This window comes from Cervus elaphus, chromosome 12, assembly GCF_910594005.1.
Source record: "Cervus elaphus chromosome 12, mCerEla1.1, whole genome shotgun sequence".
NCBI lineage: Eukaryota > Metazoa > Chordata > Mammalia > Artiodactyla > Cervidae > Cervus > Cervus elaphus.
The window spans coordinates 46,982,828-47,003,453 of NC_057826.1; the positions used below are offsets into that span (position 1 = coordinate 46,982,828).

General features: G+C 37.6%; 1 protein-coding gene across 2 annotated transcripts in view; it reads right to left on the reverse strand.

Annotated features, from left to right (window-relative positions):
- RFX7 (regulatory factor X7) overlaps window positions 1–20,626 on the reverse strand; it is a 143,937-nt gene that overhangs the window by 111,325 nt on the left and 11,986 nt on the right. The window lies entirely within an intron of this gene.

Genomic DNA, 20,626 nt, shown 5'->3' on the forward strand with positions numbered 1-20,626 from the left:
AAATTAATAAAATTAGAAATGAAAATGGAGAGATCACAACAGACAACACTGAAATACAAAGGATCATAAGAGACTACTACCAGCAGCTCTATGCCAATAAAATGGACAACTTGGATGAAATGGACAAATTCTTAGAAAAGTATAACTTTCCAAAACTGAACCAGGAAGAAATAGATCTTAACAGACCCATCACAAGCAAGGAAATCAAAACTGTCATCAAAAATCTTCCAGCAAACAAAAGCCCAGGACCAGATGGCTTCACAGCTGAATTCTACCAAAAATTTAGAGAAGAGCTAACACCTATCTTACTCAAACTCTTCCAGAAAATTGCAGATGAAGGTAAGCTTCCAAACTCATTCTATGAGGCCACCATCACCCTAATTCCAAAACCAGACAAAGATGCCACAAAAAAAGAAAACTACAGGCCAATATCACTGATGAACATAGATGCAAAAATCCTTAACAAAATTCTAGCAAACAGAATCCAACAACATATTAAAAAAATCATACACCATGACCAAGTGGGCTTTATCCCAGGAATGCAAGGATTCTTTAATATCCGCAAATCAATCAATGTAATACACCACATTAACAAATTGAAAGATAAAAACCATATGATTATCTCAATAGATGCAGAGAAAGCCTTTGACAAAATTCAACACTCATTTATGATTAAAACTCTCCAAAAAGCAGGAATAGAAGGAACATACCTCAACATAATAAAAGCTATATATGACAAACCCACAGCAAGCATCACCCTCAATGGTGAAAAATTGAAGGCATTTCCCCTGAAATCAGGAACAAGACAAGGGTGCCCACTCTCACCACTACTATTCAACATAGTGTTGGAAGTTCTGGCCACAGCAATCAGAGCAGAAAAAGAAGTAAAAGGAATCCAGATAGGCAAAGAAGAAGTAAAACTCTCACTGTTTGCAGATGACATGATCCTCTATATAGAAAACCCTAAAGACTCTACCAGAAAATTACTAGAGCTAATCAATGAATATAGTAAAGTTGCAGGATATAAAATTAACACACAGAAATCCCTTGCATTCCTATATACTAACAATGAGAAAACAGAAAGAGAAATTAAGGAAACAATACCATTCACCATTGCAACAAAAAGAATAAAATACTTAGGAGTATATCTACCTAAAGAAACAAAAGACCTATACATAGAAAACTATAAAACACTGATGAAAGAAATCAAAGAGGACACAAACAGATGGAGAAACATACCGTGTTCATGGATTGGAAGAATCAATATTGTCAAAATGGCTATTCTACCCAAAGCAGTCTATAGATTAAATGCAATCCCTATCAAGCTACCAACGGTATTTTTCACAGAACTAGACCAAAGAATTTCACAATTTGTATGGAAATACAAAAAACCTCGAATAGCCAAAATAATCTTGAGAAAGAAGAATGGAACTGGAGGAATCAACCTGCCTGACTTCAGACTCTTACTACAAAGCCACAGTCATCAAGACAGATGGTACTGGCACAAAGACAGAAATATAGATCAATGGAACAGAATAGAAAGCCCAGAGATAAATCCACGAACCTATGGACACCTTATCTTTGACAAAGGAGGCAAGGATATACAATGGAAAAAAGACAACCTCTTTAACAAGTGGTGCCGGGAAAACTGGTCAACCACTTGCAAAAGAATGAAACTAGAACACTTTCTAACACCATACACAAAAATAAACTCAAAATGGATTAAAGATCTAAATGTAAGACCAGAAACTATAAAACTCCTAGAGGAGAACATAGGCAAAACACTCTCCGACATAAATCACAGCAAGATCCTCTATGACCCACCTCCCAGAATATTGGAAATAAAAGCAAAACTAAACAAATGGGACCTAATGAAACTTAAAAGCTTTTGCACTACAAAGGAAACTATAAGCAAGGTGAAAAGACAGCCCTCAGATTGGGAGAAAATAATAGCAAATGAAGCAACAGACAAAGGATTAATCTCAAAAATATACAAGCAACTCTTGAAGCTCAATTCCAGAAAAATAAATGACCCAATCAAAAAATGGGCCAAAGAACTAAACAGACATTTCTCCAAAGAAGACATACAGATGGCTAACAAACACATGAAAAGATGCTCAACATCACTCATTATTAGAGAAATGCAAATCAAAACCACAATGAGGTACCATTACACGCCAGTCAGGATGGCTGCTATCCAAAAGTCTACAAGCAATAAATGCTGGAGAGGGTGTGGAGAAAAGGGAACCCTCTTACACTGTTGGTGGGAATGCAAACTAGTACAGCCGCTATGGAAAACAGTGTGGAGATTTCTTAAAAAACTGGAAATAGAACTGCCATATGACCCAGCAATCCCACTTCTGGGCATACACACTGAGGAAACCAGATCTGAAAGAGACACGTGCACCCCAATGGTCATCGCAGCACTGGTTATAATAGCCAGGACATGGAAGCAACCTAGATGCCCATCAGCAGATGAATGGATAAGGAAGCTGTGGTACATATACACCATGGAATATTACTCAGCCATTAAAAAGAATTCATTTGAACCAGTCCTAATGAGATGGATGAAGCTGGAGCCCATTATACAGAGTGAAGTAAGCCAGAAAGATAACATTACAGCATACTAACACATATATATGGAATTTAGAAAGGTGATAACGATAACCCTATATGCAAAACAGAAAAAGAGACACAGAAATACAGAACAGACTTTTGAACTTTGTGGGAGAATGTGAGGGTGGGATATTTCAAAAGAACAGCATGTATACTATCTATGGTGAAACAGATCACCAGCCCAGGTGGGATGCATGAGACAAGTGCTCCGGCCTGGTGCACTGGGAAGACCCAGAGGAATCGGGTGGAGAGGGAGGTGGGAGGGGGGGATCAGGATTGGGAATACATGTAAATCCATGGCTGATTCATATCAATGTATGACAAAACCCACTGGAAAAAATAAAAAATAAAAAAAATTAAAAAAAAAAGATGCTAACTCCTTGGAAGGAAAGTTATGACCAACCTAGACAGCATATTAAAAAGCAGAGACATTACTTTGCCAACAAAGATCCGTCTAGTCAAGGCTATGGTTTTTCCAGTAGTCATGTATGGATGTGAGAGTTGGATTATAAAGAAAGTTGAGTGCAGAAGAACTGATGCTTTTGAAGTGTGGTGTTGGAGAAGACTCTTGAGAGTCCCTTGGACTGCAAGGAGGTCCAACCAGTCCATCCTGAAGGAGATCAGTCCTGGGTGTTCACTGGAAGGACTGATGTTGAAGTTAAAACTCCAATACTTTGGCCACCTGATGCGAAGAGCTGACTCACTTGAAAAGACCCTGATGCTGGGAAAGATTGATGGTGGGAGAAGGGGACGACAGAGGATGAGGCGGTTGGATGGCATCACCGACTCAATGGACATGAGTTTGGGTAAACCCTGGGAGTTGGTGATGGACAGGGAGGCCTGGCATGCTGCAGTTCATGCAGTCGCAAAGAGTCGGACACGACTGAGTGACTGAACTGACTGATGTTACCTTTTGCCTGAAGGACTTACTCTAAGTGTTACCTGTAGTGACTTTTCATGGTGATGAATTCTCTTAGCTTTTGCTCATCTGAAAACATCTTTATTTTGCCTACAATGCTAAAATATATTTTTGCTGGATTTATAATTTCAGGTTGAGTTTTTATCTTTTAGCACTTTAAACAATATAGTCTGTTGCCTTTTAGTTTCCATTATTTCTGATGAGAAATCAGTGTTCATTCCTATTATTGTTCCCCGGTGTAAAATGCAACTGTCAAAAAAAAAAAAAAAAAAAGCAACTGTCTTTCTCCCCCTTTAGCTACCTGTAAGATGTTCTCTTTATGGTTGGTTATCAGCAAGCAATTTGACTTGAAATATTAGTATGGTTTCCCTTGTGTTTACTGTACTTGGAATTTATTTACCACCACAGGTCTGTGGATTTTTATCAAATTGGACATCTTTCAACTATTATTATTTCCAAATATTTTCCTATTCCAGCCTCTTCAATCGCTCTTCTCTTTTTGGGACTTCATTACCAGTCAACATTGGCCCATGGATCACTGAGGTTTGCTCCTTTTTTTCCTCTTCTTGTCTCTCCATGCTCCAGTTTACTCAAGCTTTCTTCTGTAGGCTTCCAATTTGCCCTTAAATATACTCAGTGAATTTTTCATTTCAGATACTGAATTTTCTGTTCTAGGTTTTTCTTTTTATAATTACTTAAACTTCTACTTCTGTTGAGATTCCCTTTCTGTACACATGGATGATGCCCATCTTTTCCTTTAAATCCTTGAAGATACTTACCAGAGATAATTTTTAAATCTGGCTGCTAATGCCACATCTTTGTCATCTCTGGGTCTGTTCCTATTGTTTTATCCTCTAGAGATGAGTTGCATTCTCCTTCTTCATATGTCTAGTAATTTTTTAAATAACTGGACATTGTGGATACTATGCTGTGAAGTGTCTGAAGTTCCTTCAAAGTATGTTTTATTCTGGCAGGAAGTTAATGTACTGGCAACTCAACCTGATTCTGTTGAAGTGTAGTTTTAACCTTTGTTAGAACAGGTCTAGAATAGCCCTTACTCTATGGGTAGAATAGCCCTCATCCTAAAACATAAAATTTTCTGGGGTCTCCACTAATGCCCAAGGTGCTCAGCAAGGTCTTTCCACCTTGGCTGGTTGAAATTCTCTCAGCACCATGTGACCTTCAGAATCTCCTGTTGACTTAAAGGTCCTAGTAGCTGTTCTCTGAAAAAAGACCTGTCCTGCACATGTGGAATTCACTAATCAGTTGAAGGAGCTGACAACCCCTGTGGAAACTCTTAAAGCTCTTTCTCTAAATGGCTCCCTCCTTTCTAGTACCCCCAATTCCGGCTGTTTCAGCAGCCATGCATGTCAATCACTGTTTCCACCATCTCAACACATCTCTTGTTTCTGTGTCGGCTCCACTTCCCTGAGCTGTACTTTAGAAAGTCAGAGAAGCTCACCTCCTGGGTTTTCCTTTTCTTCGGGATTACAGCCCTCACCAAAAATCAATCCAGTTAAAAACTGAGCAGAAGACCTGAATAAATATTTTCCCCCAAAAAAGACATTACAGATGCTCAACAGACACATGAAAAGATACACACCACCACTCATCATCAGGGAAATGCAAATCAAAACCACAGTGAGTTATCACGCCATACCTGTTAGGGTACCTATTATCAAAAAGACAAGAAATAACAAGTATTATCAGAGATGTGGATAAAAAGGAAACCTGTGCACTGTTGGTGAATGTAAACAGGCACACTATGGAAAACAGTATGGAGGTTCCTGAAGAAATTAAGAGGAGAACTACCATATGATCCACCAATCCTACTGCTCAGTCTTTATCCAAAGAAAACAAAAACACTAATTCAAAAATATATATTCACCCTTATGTTCACTGCAGCATTATTTACAACAGCCAAGTTATGGAAGAAAACCTAAGTGTCCACTGATAGATAAATGAACAAAGAAACAGTGGTATACATGTATACATAATTTACCAGCATATCACTTAGTGTATATATATATTTATTTATTGTTGTGTATATATAATTTACCATCATATCACCAGGAAAGCCCCTACCAGCATATCACTTAGTATATATATATATTTTTTATTTATTTTTGTGTATATATAATTTACCATCATATCACCAGGAAAGCCCCTACCATCATATCACTTAGTGTGTGTATATATATACACACACACATATATATTTTATTTATTGTTTATGTCTCCCACAACTACAACACAAACTTTATGAAAGCAGACTTTTTTTTTTTTTACTATTTTGTTTCCTGCTTTAAGCCCAGAGTTCTAAAAGAATCCTTGCCTAACAACAGGCACTTACTAATATTTGTTAAATGAATGAATCATTATATGAATATTAAAGAAGGACACAATATACAATATTTCAACTAGACCAAAACAAACAAAAATTATTTATAGGAAAAAAGGATCAAAAGAACATGTTTATAAGGTTTTTGTAATTAATATTACCTGCTTTTAAAATTTTAAAAATGATCTTTTTAAAAAAGACAATGCACTTAGATTACATATCAAACAAGAATAAATGCATATAAGCAAAAAAGAACTAAAACATCTTTCTGACTAGTGATTTAATCTGTGACAAATTTATTATTTACATCAATTTAAGACCATAAATATTTGCTAACATAGCACTGTGGGAGATACAAAGATGAATGGATAAGATATGGTTGTTGCCCATCAGGGGACCTATGTCTATTGGGGAAGACAGACATACACAGTAAAAAAAAATATGGTACAAGCAAACTGTGCTAATTGCTATACTGGAAGTAATAGGTAAAATGGGGGAAAATAAACACTGGAAAGAACACAGTAAACGGGGGTGGCCTAATTATGGTCTTGAAAACTGTCTCTGAATATGCAGAGGGAAAAAGGAAGTCAAAACCAAGGCAGAGATGGAAGACTGTATTACAGACCTATTACAGGACAGCACGAACTGCGAAACACCTATCAGGTAAGGGGCACATGGCAAGGCTATCTTCCAGGGCCAGACATATAAGCTAAATGTGTCATACAGTAGGACCTAACACAGGATGTGGTGGGCCATATTGTGAAATCAAAGAAACTGAAGGTATTCACATGAAAATTTCTATAAAATTTTATAAAAAGCATTGTGTTAGTCCCAATAATAGAGATACTGTGTAACAGAAAGGAAGACAGAGAAGATAAGCTGGAAACAAGTTAGGAAGTGTTTAGACTTGATCCTGTAAGCAATATTTTAAAAGGAACATTTTTTAAAGTAAAGTAAGCACACACTTCAGAGAGGCTAGAAAGTACATCTTAAAAAATAAATTACTTTGAAAACCACCCACACCACCACTCACAACATTATGAAAGGCATTTTGGTGTGTTCCCTCACTCTCTCTTCTAAGATAAGGTTTGTGTGTGGGTGTGTGTGCATGTATGTGTTTGTATGTTTGGTTATGTTTGTGACACTGTGTAACTATACTTTTTTAAAATTCCACTAAGACTCTATCAAATGTTTTTATTTATGTGAATAAATAAAATTTACCAAATTCACTTATTCTCCTCAACCATTTTTAATAGGAGCATAACCATTGAAATTTTATTCTGTTCTGTTTGGGTTTTAATTTAGACTAGGAGGTAAGGAAAATTACTAAGCTTTTTGTTTTTTATCTTAAATAGCAAAATCTTTTTTCTTTTCATTTCTTCTGAGATGTCTTCTACTACTTCTAACAGGAACAAATCTTTCATGCCACATGAATTAATTTCTATTTTGTTCTAGTCTTTTAATCATTCCATTTTTTTCTTTTCATTTAACCATTTACTCATCTGTAATGTGCTAATGACTGCTATGAGCTGAGGCTTTAAATTTGAGCAATTACACTAATATAATTTCTTAAATAGTCCTCCTGCTCATTTGTGATGCCCTTATCATGTGTTTGTACTATAACTGAAATAAAAACTTGATTATGATTCTAAATTTTTAAAAATATAAATGACAGTAACAAAAAACTTATTATTAAATGTATGTAACAGTTTTATATTTGGAACTCAACGGATGAACAGGTGCAATCCAAAACAGCCAATAATTACAGGTCCAAAATATGAAGTTTTTTAATCTGCCACTATCACTCCAAAGCCTTTTCATCTCTTTAAATTATCACAAAGATTAAACACATGTACCCTCAGCTATACATTCAAATAGCAAACACAGTGCAATACTGGCATCCCAGAACCATGTCCTGTAAAACTGAGTTTCTCCAGCTGGGTTTTAGTTATAGTCCCTCACTGTTCTTTGTCTTCATCCAGGAAAGCAACTGTCTGAGCAAAATCCAAATTCTTCATATTGCATTGCCAATGGTGGAATACAACTTCCCACTTACTTAACAAAAAAAAAAAAAGATATTAAACAGCTACAGAGAACTTATATTATTTAAATAAAGCAAGACTAAGCTGCATATCTACCCAAATAGGTTGAAATTTTAGACAATTCACAACATTTCACGTCTCACTTCAGGAGTCAAGTATCCCAAAACGTCCGTTTGTCAATTCCTATCTGTCTTCAACTGGTGGCAATTTGGTAGCCTTATATATGGAGACTAAAGCAAGAAAGCAATCAGCCAAGCATGGTCCTTCCCTTCTGCTAAACTTGCCTGCTGACTCACACCTTCTCTACAGTACATTAGTAAATAATTTTGCATAATCTTTTCCACAGCAGAGGCTCATCACATCTTTTCTTTAAAAATCTGATTAGGGACTCCCTGGCAGCCCAATGGTTAATACTCTGTGCTTCTACATATAGATGACTAATAAACATATGAAAAAAATGCTCAACATCACTTATTATTAGAGACATGCAAATCTAAACTACAATGAGGTATCACCTCACACCAGTCAGAAAGGACACCATCAAAAAATCTACAAACAATAGATGCTGGAAAGGGTATGGAGAAAAGGGAACCCCCTTGCACTGTTGGTGTGAATGTAAACCAATACAGCCACTACGGAGAACAGTACGGTGATGTTAAAAAACTAGGAATAAAACTACCATATAACCCAGCAATCCCACTACTAGGCACATACCCTGAGAAATCCATAATTCTAAAAGACACATGTAACCCAATGTTCACTGCAGCTCAATTTACAATAGCCAGGACATGGAAGCAACCTAGATGTCTGCTGACAGATGAATGGATGAAGAAGTTGTGGTACACATATGGAACATTACTCAACCATAGACAGGAATGAATCTGAGTCAGGGCTAGTGAGGTAGATGGACCTAGAGCCTGTTATACACAGTGAAGTAAGTTAGAAAAACAAATACATTAATGCATATACATGGAAGCTAGAAAAATGGTACCGATGAACATATCTGCAGGGCAGGAACAGAGACTCAAACACAGATTTATGGACACAGTGGGGGAAGAAGAGGGTGGGACAAATTCTGAGAGCAGCACTGAAACATATACATTCCCATACGTAAAATAGCTAATGGGAAGCTTCTGTACAACAGAGGGAGCTCAATCTGACGCTCTGTGACAACCTGAAGGGATAGGGTGGGAGGGAGGGAGGTTTAAGAGAGAGGGGACATGTGTACACCTATGGCTGATTCACGGTGATGTATGGCAGAAACCAACCCAACACTGTAAAGCAACTATCCTCCAAATTAAAAAAAAAGATTCTGCACTTCCACCGCAAGGGGCATGGATTCCATCCCTGGTCGGGGTACTAAGATCCCAAATGCAGGGTGACGAGGCCAAAAAGAAAAAGGATAAAAACCTGACTAGGCTTCAACAGAAAATAAAGCTATCAACTTCTCAGATTGTAAATTTAAGAAGACACACAATTTTAACAAATTACACAGATGAGTTTTTCCTTTTATGATGGGGAGAGAAAGATAAGAGACAGGAAAAAAAGTAAAAGAGGAGGGGGGAAAAGAAAAGAATAAGAACAAAACAATAAAAAAGGTAGGGAGAATGGAGAAAAATTGAGGGAGACAAACAAGGAGGTTCCAAATTAGTTGTTATAAATACCTTGTACTATACTAATATAAGAACTGTGAGGAAATTATTTCTCTTCACAAATTACTGGAAATTATCTCATCTTATTTTATATGAAATGATCTACATTTATAAAACAGAAGTCTAAAGAAGTAAATGTAATAATTGGCCAATACAAATATTCCGGGGCCACAGAAAGTCTGACTGAAGAAATGACTAGAAGAAGTGAGGAACTGGTGATTATAAAAATTAAGAAGTGGAGAATAGACATCCAACATTACTTATCCTGAGGGAAATCAACCAGAGCAGGATAGAGGGCAAGGAATAGCTCTGGGAAGAGTGATAAACAGATGTTACAGGCCGACTGCAGAGGTAAGACTGGGAGAAAAAAGAAAATGATGAAAGAAACTGAGAATGAAAACCCAGACATAAATGAGCTAGAAGCAAAAAGATGTAACAAGAAGGTAATATAGAGAGAAAACTGTAAATACTTACACGCTGTGTTAAGACCTGCTCTTTCACATAACAAAAGTGTGACCCTAACATACTGGACCCATGAGAGCTGGACCATAAAGAAAGCTGAGCACTGAAGATTTGATGCTTTCGAACTGTGGTGCTGCAGAACTCTTGAGAGTCCCTTGGACAGCAGGGAGATCAAACCGGTCAATCCTAAAGGAAATTAACCCTGAATATTCATTGGAAGGACTGATGCTGAAGCTAGAGCTCCAATACTTTGGTGACCTGATGTAAACAGTCCACTCACTGGAAGAGACTCTGATGCTGGGCAAGACTGAAGGCAACAGGAGAAGGGGATGACAGAAGATGAGATGTTTAGATAGCATCACTGACTCAGTGGACATGAATCTGAGCAAACTCTGGGAGAGAGCAGATGACAGAGGAGAGTGGCACGCTTCAGCCCATGGGGTGGCAAAGAGTCAAGACACAACTTAGTGACCAAACAACAACAACAAATTCAAGTCCATACCCAAAGATTTCCTTATCATTATGGCATACATGATATACAGAATGAAAGCTAAAGTGGTTACACACATACTGCGTGAAACCCTCCAGAGAGGAAGAGCATAAAAACAAGACTGCAGCCCCCAGAAAAGAGGCACCCAACACTGGGACTGGATAAGCATGATGAACCACAGCTAGGAACAAAGAGAGTTTTCTTAATATTTGGAGGTTCCTCAGATCCATCTTACATAGGAGAAACTGTTTTGGAATTCTCTGTTTAAAACAAAACAAAACAAAACTCTAAAAATCCCCAAGCAATCAACAGTCAATAAAAACTTCATTACTCTGCAAGGGAGAAAAAAAAGTGATCAGAAAGATTTTTTAAAGAATTGAGATAGACATAAAAACTTAAGTGTCTAGTAAATCTTGCATTCCCTGGAAATGTTCTTCAAGAAAGACACATCACCCCAGAATTAAGCCTTAAGAATCACAGCTACGTGCACAGGTTGCTGATATGCCAGACCTTCCCTCATGCGGATAAATACCTTCAGGCTGTACTAATCTGACGTGCCATCATTTCCAGAGGTTAAAAATAAAGAAGTGGGCAGTGACACCACAAAGTCATTTTTTTCTCCTCCCCAATAAGAAATTTAACAAATCTATATTAAGAGCACTTAATACTTCCTCACAATAAAACATAATATAATATACATACACATACATATGTGTATATATATACATGTACCTATTTATGTGCACATATTACCACACTGAGGAAAAAGAGAATATGTTGGTGAGTTTCAGAAAAATGTTTCATGCTTCATGCTAAAAAACACCAACTTGAGATTATACAAACCAATCTGAATTCTGATAAAATGATTTAATTTTGGTAATGCTGTCTATATTAATACTAAATTAGACATTCAAAAAGGTCATCTCTAAACAGAAATTTAAAATGAGTTAATACTTTCATACTGCTGAAAATGGTTTATCAAGAAAACAAGATTTTTAATGATAAAAATATTAAAACTTGCCGTTTTTATTTACAACTTCTACACCTAGTAATTTATAACTTAAAACATGACATGAGAGGTAGACCGTGGAAGGTGGGAGGAGGAAGAGGAGGAAAACGGCACCAGACCTCTGACTGAAGTCTAAAGAAGTTTGGCACATAGCTGTTGAGTCAGCTCCTATATGATGCATGTGTTCACTGCACTTGGGAAATATTTCTGAGAGATACAGTCCCTGGCTTCATGGTGCTAATATTCTAACAAAGGAAACTATGAAGTTATTTGATTATTTTACTACAACTGTAATGCCTGGTAACTAGAACTAGAACCTAAGAGGAGAGCAATTATGGACCTGATTTACCTTAAATATTCAGGAAAGATTACTTCCTTCTGGAATTATTGAGTTGAGTTCTGAAGGATAAATAGATATGTACCAAGCAGGTGTTAGAGTTGGGAAAACAGTGGAGCAGTGAGCCTTTTAAAGCATCAGTAGGGTCATGTCACCCCTCTGCTAAGGGCCTTCCATCTCACTCAGAGGGAAAACCTAAGTCTTAGTGCTTACTAGGCCTGCAAGGCCCTACACAAATCTGCACCCCCTCTATCTCTGACCTCACTTGCACACCCTGAGGCACTATCAACACTTGGCCTGCTTGGGGTGGCATTCTCACAACATGTATTTGCTGCTCCCTCAGCCTGGAAAACTTCCTTCAAATATGGTTCCTTCTATTACAGTACAGTAATTCAGTAATTAGAATCAGGAAGTAATCCAAATTCTCTGTGTAAACTGATTACGTGTTAAACTGAAAAGCTCTTTGAATTTTATTGTGGTTAAAAAATAACAGGCACCATATACTGAGTACTTACCATGTGCCAGATTCATACTCAGTGCTTCACATGGATTATCTTATTTAATCTTCATACAGTACTAGCAGGTAAACACTACTGCTGTTTTCATTTGACTGATTAAGGAGAAAACTTCAAAAGGTTATATGACTTAAGTGGCAAACCAAGGCAACTAGTTTCAGAATATCATATAATGATTTATACCACCGCACTGGACTGCCTCTTTGTGATTCTGATTATTTTCACTTTAAAACTGTTAAATATGTAGGATTTTAAAGGTACAAGTTATTCTATTTTGTAAGTTTTTATGCCCGGCAGAGCAATTTTCTAACCATCTTAAAGAGAAAATTAATTTAGGATAGTACAATTACCTCATTTGTTCAAAAATATGTTAAAGAAAAAAGTGACAACTGACACATTGTGCTTTATAATTACAAATACATAAAATAGTTATGTCTTAAATGTGTGCCATAACAAGACCCACACAAGTATTTAACCAGTTATGATGAAGCTCAAAGCAATACTTAGACAAATACCTAAAGTAATGAAAGACTGGTCCATAGAGGATGAAGACAAGCAAAGACTGCAGAGAAAAAGAGTCGAAACAAATGCAACTTCATCTCTGAGTTTTTAGAAACCCATGTCCTACCGTTAAGTATCTATCAACATATAAAACAAAAACACTACCTCAAATGCTCCTACTGCCTTTGACCCTTCAAAATTACAATTAGAGAAACAATCTTTCTACTTCTAGTCAATATAGTTCATTTGTCAGTTGCTTAAAAAAATTAAAGCATCTATAATTAGATCATGGTGATTGAAAACTCTGCAAATACACTAAAACCACTGAACTGTATGCTTAAAACAGACGAACTTAACAGTATGCAAATTATCTCATTAAAGCTATTTAAAAATCAGAATAAAATTAGAATCTACACAAGAAATGCTCAATAATTACTTTACTATAAAATTAATTTTAAATGGAGAATATTAAATAGTTTATAGACAAAACTGGGCACAAAACAAGGCCACGCTCCCTTGAGCTCTTAAATTGCTCACCTTTTGCTTGTAACTTTTACAGCAAAGTTTCTTGAATTTAGTGTTACAACATATTCCTGAGATATTTTACAAGTAATTGGTTACTAAAGGATAAAGTACCAAAGTATAAGAAAGATAATACTTGTAGACAATTTGGGGCTTGTTTTTAAATCTACTCTGGCAGCTTCTGTCTTTTAATTGGTGTATTTAGAATATTCACATTTAAAGTGACCTATACAGTTGAATTAATATGTACCATATTTGTAACTGTTTACTATTTATTGCCCTTTTCTTTTTTTTTTTCTTTTTTTGGTCTTCTCCACTTTCTCCCTTCTTTGGTTCTTCTTTCGAGTATTTTATATGATTCTATTTCCTATACTCTCTTGGTGTATCAATTATACTTCCTTTGTAAATCTATTTACTGGTTACCCTAGGTAACCTTTATGACTACTCTAAGTTCACTTCCAAGTAACACTATATACCACTTGAGTTAGTGCAAGTACATTTTAAGAGTATTCCCTGTTCCTCCCTTCTGTCCCTTATAACATTATTGTCATTCATTACATTTACCCACAGCTATAATCACCAAACACATTATTTTGAACTATTAGTCATTAAATCAATCAAGGAAAAATACAATATTTAAACTTGATTTATTACTTCTCACTCTTCCTATCTTTATGCAGACCTGAGTGTGTGGTCTATATCACGTTCCTTCTCCTTCAAGGACTTCTTTTTAGCATTTCTTAAAAAGCAGATCCTCTCATTTTTGTTGGTCTGAGAAAGCTTTTATTTCTCCTTCACTTTTGAAGGATAATTCCACTGGATACAGAATTCCAATTTTCTTCTTTCAGTGCTAAATATTTTACTCTACTCTATTGGTTGCTTGCTTATTTGGTTTCTGAAGAGAAGTCTGATGTAATGATGCAATTCTTACTTTTGTTCCTCTGTAGGTAAGGTGGTTATTTTCCTCTGACTTCTTTCAAGATATCCTCTTTGTATTTAATTTTCTGCAGTTTGAACATAATATGCTTAGGTGTAGATATTAGGTGTGATAGCTCAGTTGGTAAAGAATCCACCTGTGATGCAGGAGACCCCGGTTTGATTCCTGGGTTGGGAAGATCCGCTGGAGAAGGGATAGGCTACCCACTCCAGTATTCTTGGGCTTCCCTTGTGGCTCAGCTGGTAAAGAATCCACCTACAATCTGGAAGACCTGGGTTCGATCCCTGAGTTGGGAAGAACCACCGGAGAAGGGAACGGCTATCCAGTATTCTGGTCTGGAGAATTCCATGGAGGGTACAGTCCATGGGATCACAGAGTTGGACATGACTAAGGGACTTTCACTTTCATTAGGTGTAGATATTTTTGTTACTTATCTGGCTTGGTACTCTGAGCTTCCTGGATCTGTGGTATGGTATCTGTCATTAACTGGGAAAATTCTGCTGTTAAAAAGTTCATATATTTTTTTCTGTTCCTTTTTTTCTTTCTTCTTCTGGTATTCCAACTACCTGTTACATTTTCCATAATCATCCCACAATCTCAGATATTCTGTTACATCTTTTTTTAATTCTTTCTTCCACCTTGCATCTTGGTTTTTTTTTTTTTTTTTTTGCATCTTGGTTTTGGAAATTTCTATTTACGTATCTTCACACTCACTGATTCTTTCCTCAGTCATGTCCAGTCAGTCTACTGATGGACCCATCAAAGGCATTCTCCATTTCTGTTACAGTATTTTTGACTTCTAGCATTTCCTTTTGGTTCTTTCTTTGAGTTTCCACCTCTCTGCTTACATTACCCATATGTTCTTGCATGCTGTTCACTTTTTCCATTAGCACCCTTAGCATATTAATCTAGTGTTTTTAAATTCAGTCTGATAATCCCCAAATCTGTATCATGTGAGAGTCTGATTCTGATGCTTGGTTTACCTCTTCAGATTGTGGCTTTTGCCTTTTAGTATGCCTTACAATTTCTTGTTGAAAGACAGACATGATGATGTTGGTGAAAGTAATTGAGACAGCTCTTTACTGTGAGGTTTTATGTGCATCTGGCTAGAGGTTAGACTGCATTAATTTGCCACTGCTGTGGTGTCTGAAGCTAAAATTTTCTCTAACATACTTGTTTTTGTCTCCCGTGTTGTCGTGTTTACGAGTACCTATAATAATGTACTTATTAAATAAGGTCTGAGGCTTACAGTTGTTTTAGCTTTAATCCCATTATTATACAGAAGCACTACTGATGTGGTAAAATTGCGGGGGGGATTCTATTGTCCTATGATTAGATCTCAGGTCTTTTAGTGGGCTTGAGTGGGGTTATTTCCGTCCCCCACATGGAAGACTAGAGGGGGCTAGAGTTGGGTATTTTCTTTCCCTCTGGTCAATTAACCTTTAGTAAGTGGCTCAGTGGTAAAGAATCCACCTGCCAATGCAGGACTCATGGGCTCAATCCCTGGATTAGGTAGATCCCCTGGAGAAGGAAATAGCAACCCACTCAGTCTTCTTGCCTGGGAAATCCCATGGACAGAGGAGTCTGGCGGGCTACAGTCCATGGGGTCACAAAAGAGGTGGACACAACTTAGCGACTAAACAACAACAAAGTCTCAGGTTGTTAGCTCTGGTAAAAGTTTCCCTTGAGGCAGGTCTTGTTAAAGAGAACAGAGAGCTCTGGATGTATTTCAAAATAGCTACTCTTCCCCTTCTTTTATTCTTGTGACAACAGGAATGAAGACTTTCAAACTCTTTATGTGTTAGACCAGAAACCAAAAGTCAACAGACTTTATCATCATCACTGGGAGCTGAGGTAAGACTATAACTGAAACATAACACTCATTAGCATTCTATTATGATTTGCATATAATCCTGGTTTTACCCAAGGTAGAATTATAAGACAATTAATACCTAACTACTGTCCATTCTTTGTCAATGTAAGACAGTGAAGATTTAAAATGGTTATCTATATTCCTTGCATTTTCTCAGGTAGCAGTGGTATACAGGGTCTACAAACTACTGCCCAAGGGCCAAATCCTGCCAGCAGGGAGATAAATTTGGCCATACCCATTCATTTATATATTGTTGATGGCACTTTCCTAATACAGTGGCAGGGTAATGTAGTTGCAACAGAGATTCTAGGTACTACAAAGTAAAAAATATTTAGTATTTGGCCCTTGGGAGCAAAACCTTGCTGACTCCTGTATTATACATCTCAAATTTTCTTGCACACGTGGTCCCTGGCATTGTGTCTGTGGGTGTTTGTGTCTTTTAATTGTCAACCAGGGCTGAGTACGACGATGACTAAGCACTATCTGTTTCATTTTTATTCATCAATTCATCACTGAAACTAAAGATTTTGACTTAGTGGAAATCTTTTGCAACACACAGTAAACGATGCTATAGCAGAATTATATTCAAATATTATGAAAACTAAAATAAAGGAGCTACTAACACTTCCTGAGGTACTCAAGAATTGAGAATACTAAAGCTCTGCCACAGAGAAGACTTGGGCTTAATATTTTATTAGAAGATATCCCCTGTAAGCCAGTGACTCTCTAACCTCAGTATCTATCACCTGAAAGGTTACTAAAACAGATTGCTGGTCATGCCCCCAGAGTTTGTTACAGTAAATATGAGGTAGAGCCCCCAAATTTACAGCTCTACCAAGTCCCCAGGTGATGCTAGTATAACCACAATTTGACAATCACTGTTCTAACACACCAAGTTCAATTCAGTCAGTCGTGTCCGACTCTTTGTGACCCCATGAACCGCAGCACGCCAGGCTTCCCTGTCTATCACCAACTACCTAAGCTTGCTTAAACTCATGTCCACAGAGTTGGTGATGCCATCCAACCATCTCATCCTCTGTTGACCCCTTTTCCTCCTGCTTTCAATCTTTCCCAGATTCAGGGTCTTTTCCAGTGAGTCAGATCTTCGCACCAGGTAGCCAAATTAACAGAGTTTCAGCTTCAGCATCAGTCCTTCCAATGAATATTCAGGACTGATTTCCTTTAGGATGGACTGGTTGGATCTGGCAGTCTAAGGAACTCTCAAGAGTCCTCAACACTACAGTTCAAAAGCATCAAGTCTTTGGCACTCAGCTTTCTTTATAGTCCAACTCTCACATCCATACATGACTACTAGAAAAACCATAGCTTTGACTAGACAGACCTTTGTCAGCAAAGTAATACCTCTGCTTTTTAATACGCTGTCTAGGTTGGTTATAACTTTTCCTCCAAAGAGCAAGCGTCTTTTAATTTCATGGCTGCAGTCACCATCTGCAGTGATTTTGGAGCCCAAGAAAATAGTCTGTCACTGTTTCGTTTCCTCATCTATTTTCCATGAAGTGATGGGACCGGATGCCATGATTTTTGTTTTTTGAATGTTGAGTTTTAACCCAGCTTTTTCATTCTCCTCTTTCACTTTCATCAAGATGCTCTTTACTTCCTCTTTGCGTTCTGCCATAAGAGTGGTGTCATCTGCACATGTGAGGTTCTTGATATTTCTCCTGGCAATCTTGATTCCAGCTTGTGCTTCATCCAGCCCAGCATTTCGCATGATGTACACTGAATATAACTTAAATAAGCAGGGTGATGATATACAGCCTTGATGTACTCCTTTCCCAATCTGGAACCAGTCTGTTCATGTGTGGTTCTAACTGTGGCTCCATGACCTGCATACAGGTTTCTCAAAGGCAGGTCAGGTGGCCTGGTATTCCCATCTCTTTTAAGAATTTTCCACAATTTGTTGTGATCCACAGTCAAAGGCTTTGGCATAGTCAATAAAGCAGATATTTTTCTGGAACTCTCTTGCTTTTTCTATGACCCAACGGATGTTGGCAATTTGATCTTTGGTTCCTCTGCCTTTTCTAAAACCAGCTTGAATATCTGGAAGTTCTTGGTTCCTGTACTGTTGAAGTCTCGCTTGGAGAATTTTGAGCATTACTTTGCTAGCGTGTGAGATGAGCACAATTGTGCAGTAGTTTGAACATTCTTTGGTGTTGCCTTCCTTTGGGATTGGGATGAAAACTGACCTTTTCCAGTCCTGCGGCCACTGCTGAGTTTTCCAAATTTGCTGGCATATTGACTGCAGCACTTTAACAGCATCATCTTTGAGGATTTGAAACAGCTCAACTGGAATTCCATCACCTCCACTAGCTTCGTCCGTAGTGATGCTTTCTAAGACCCAGTTGACTTCACAATCCAAGATGTCTGGCTCTGAGTGAGTGATCACACCATCGTGGTTATCTCGGTCATTAAGATCTTTATTGTATAGTTCTTCTGTGTATTCTTGCCACCTCTTCTTAATGTCTTCTACTTCTGTTAGGTCCCTACCATTTCTGTCCTTTATTGTGTCCATCTTTGCATGAAATGTTCCCTTGGTATCTAATCTTCCTGAAGAGATCTCTAGTCTTTCCCATTCTATTGTTTTCCTCTATTTCTTTGCATTGATCACTTTGGAAGGCTTTCTTGTCTCTCCTTTCTATTCTTTGGAACTCTGCATTAAGATCAATCTATCTTTCCTTTTCTCCTTTGCCTTTTGCTTCTCTTCTCTTCTCTGCTCAACAAACCAAGTAGCATCATATAAATGCAAGTTTAAAGCTTAAGGGGTCTTAAGATGATAATGATAACCCTATATGCAAAACAGAAAAAGAGACACAGATGTACAGAACAGACTTTTGGACTCTGTGGGAGAAGGTGAGGGTGGGATGTTCTGAGAGAATAGCATTGAAACAAGTACACGATCAAGGGTGAAACAGATTATCAGCCCAGGTTGGATGCACGAGACAAGTGCTCAGGGCTGGTGCACTGGGAAGACCCAGAGGGATGGGATGGAGAGGGAGGCGGGAGGGGGCATCAGGAAGGGGAACACATGTAAATCCATGGCTGATTCATGTCAATGTATGGCAAAAACCACTACAATATTGTAAAGTAATTAGCCTCCAACTAATAAAAATAAATGGAAAAAAAAAAAAAGATAAACTAGTTGCTGTACCTCTCTGAAAGAATATCAGACCAAATAAACAAAAAAGGTTCTATGTCAGATAAACAGGCTCAGCAGAGTAGCCTGTTTATGAATTGCAAACACTTCAGGTCCTCATTATTATTTTCCTATTTTGGTCATTCCCTCCTTTATTTCCAGTTAAATCTACCTCCCTCAGTTACTTGCCCTCACTCACAGGTTTCCTTTGCTGTCTTTGGGTTTTAGCTATGACTCAGCAAGTTACTTTAGCTTTGGGTCTTGGCCTCTACAATAAGCTGGTCAAATCTTTCACCAGGACCAAACTTAAAAGAAGCTATCTCCAGGGAGATAGCTTTAATGTCAAGGGGGTCTTCAAAAGTCCAAGTTGATCTCTTGAGAACTAAGCTGGGACACAGCTGATCAGTCCAGAAAACCCTAACTAAATGCAGTTGACCTCTGAACAATGCAGAGGTCAAGGATGCCTACCCCTGTGCAATCAAAAACCTGAGTAAATGTTTACAGTCACCCTAAGTATCTGTGCTTCTATATCCACGGATTCAAACAACCATGGGGTGTAGTACCATATCATGTATTTATTGAAAAAATTCCACATGAATGTAGACCTGCCCAGTTTATACCCAAGTTGTTCAAGGGTCAATTCTACTACGTACACTGATCCATGAAAGGCTGCTTAACTATGCAGTAGTCACCTGCTCCCTATTTTCTGTTAAATAATTTTATTTATTTATTTTTGGCTGTGCTGTCTTCATTGCTGCTCAGGCTTTTCTTCAGTTGTGGTGAGCAGAAGCTACTCTCCAGTTGCAGTGCACAGGATTCTCATTGAGGTGTCTTCTCTTGTTGCAGAGAAGGCTCTACGGTGTGAGGGCTTCAGCAGTTGTAGCTCCTGGGCTCTAGAGAACAGGCTCAACAGTTGTGGCGAATGTGGCTTAGTTGTTTCACAGCATGTAGGAGCTTCCTGGATCGGGATTGAACTTGTGTCTCCTGCACCGGCAGGAGGATTCTTTACCACTGAGTCACCAGGGAAATTCTGCTCAGCACTTTTTAAATGAGATATTTAAATGAGTATATTTCACTTGGGATATATAGTTTTTAAAATCTAAATATAGTAAAAAATATTTGACCAGTAGAACTGAAACTCAAAATGCATGATTTTTTCCAGTTTCACCAATATAATTAAAAAAAAACCAACTGATATAATGCCTCTACTATATAAAATGCAGCATGAGTTTAGTAACTTGTTTGGAGTGAAAATTAAG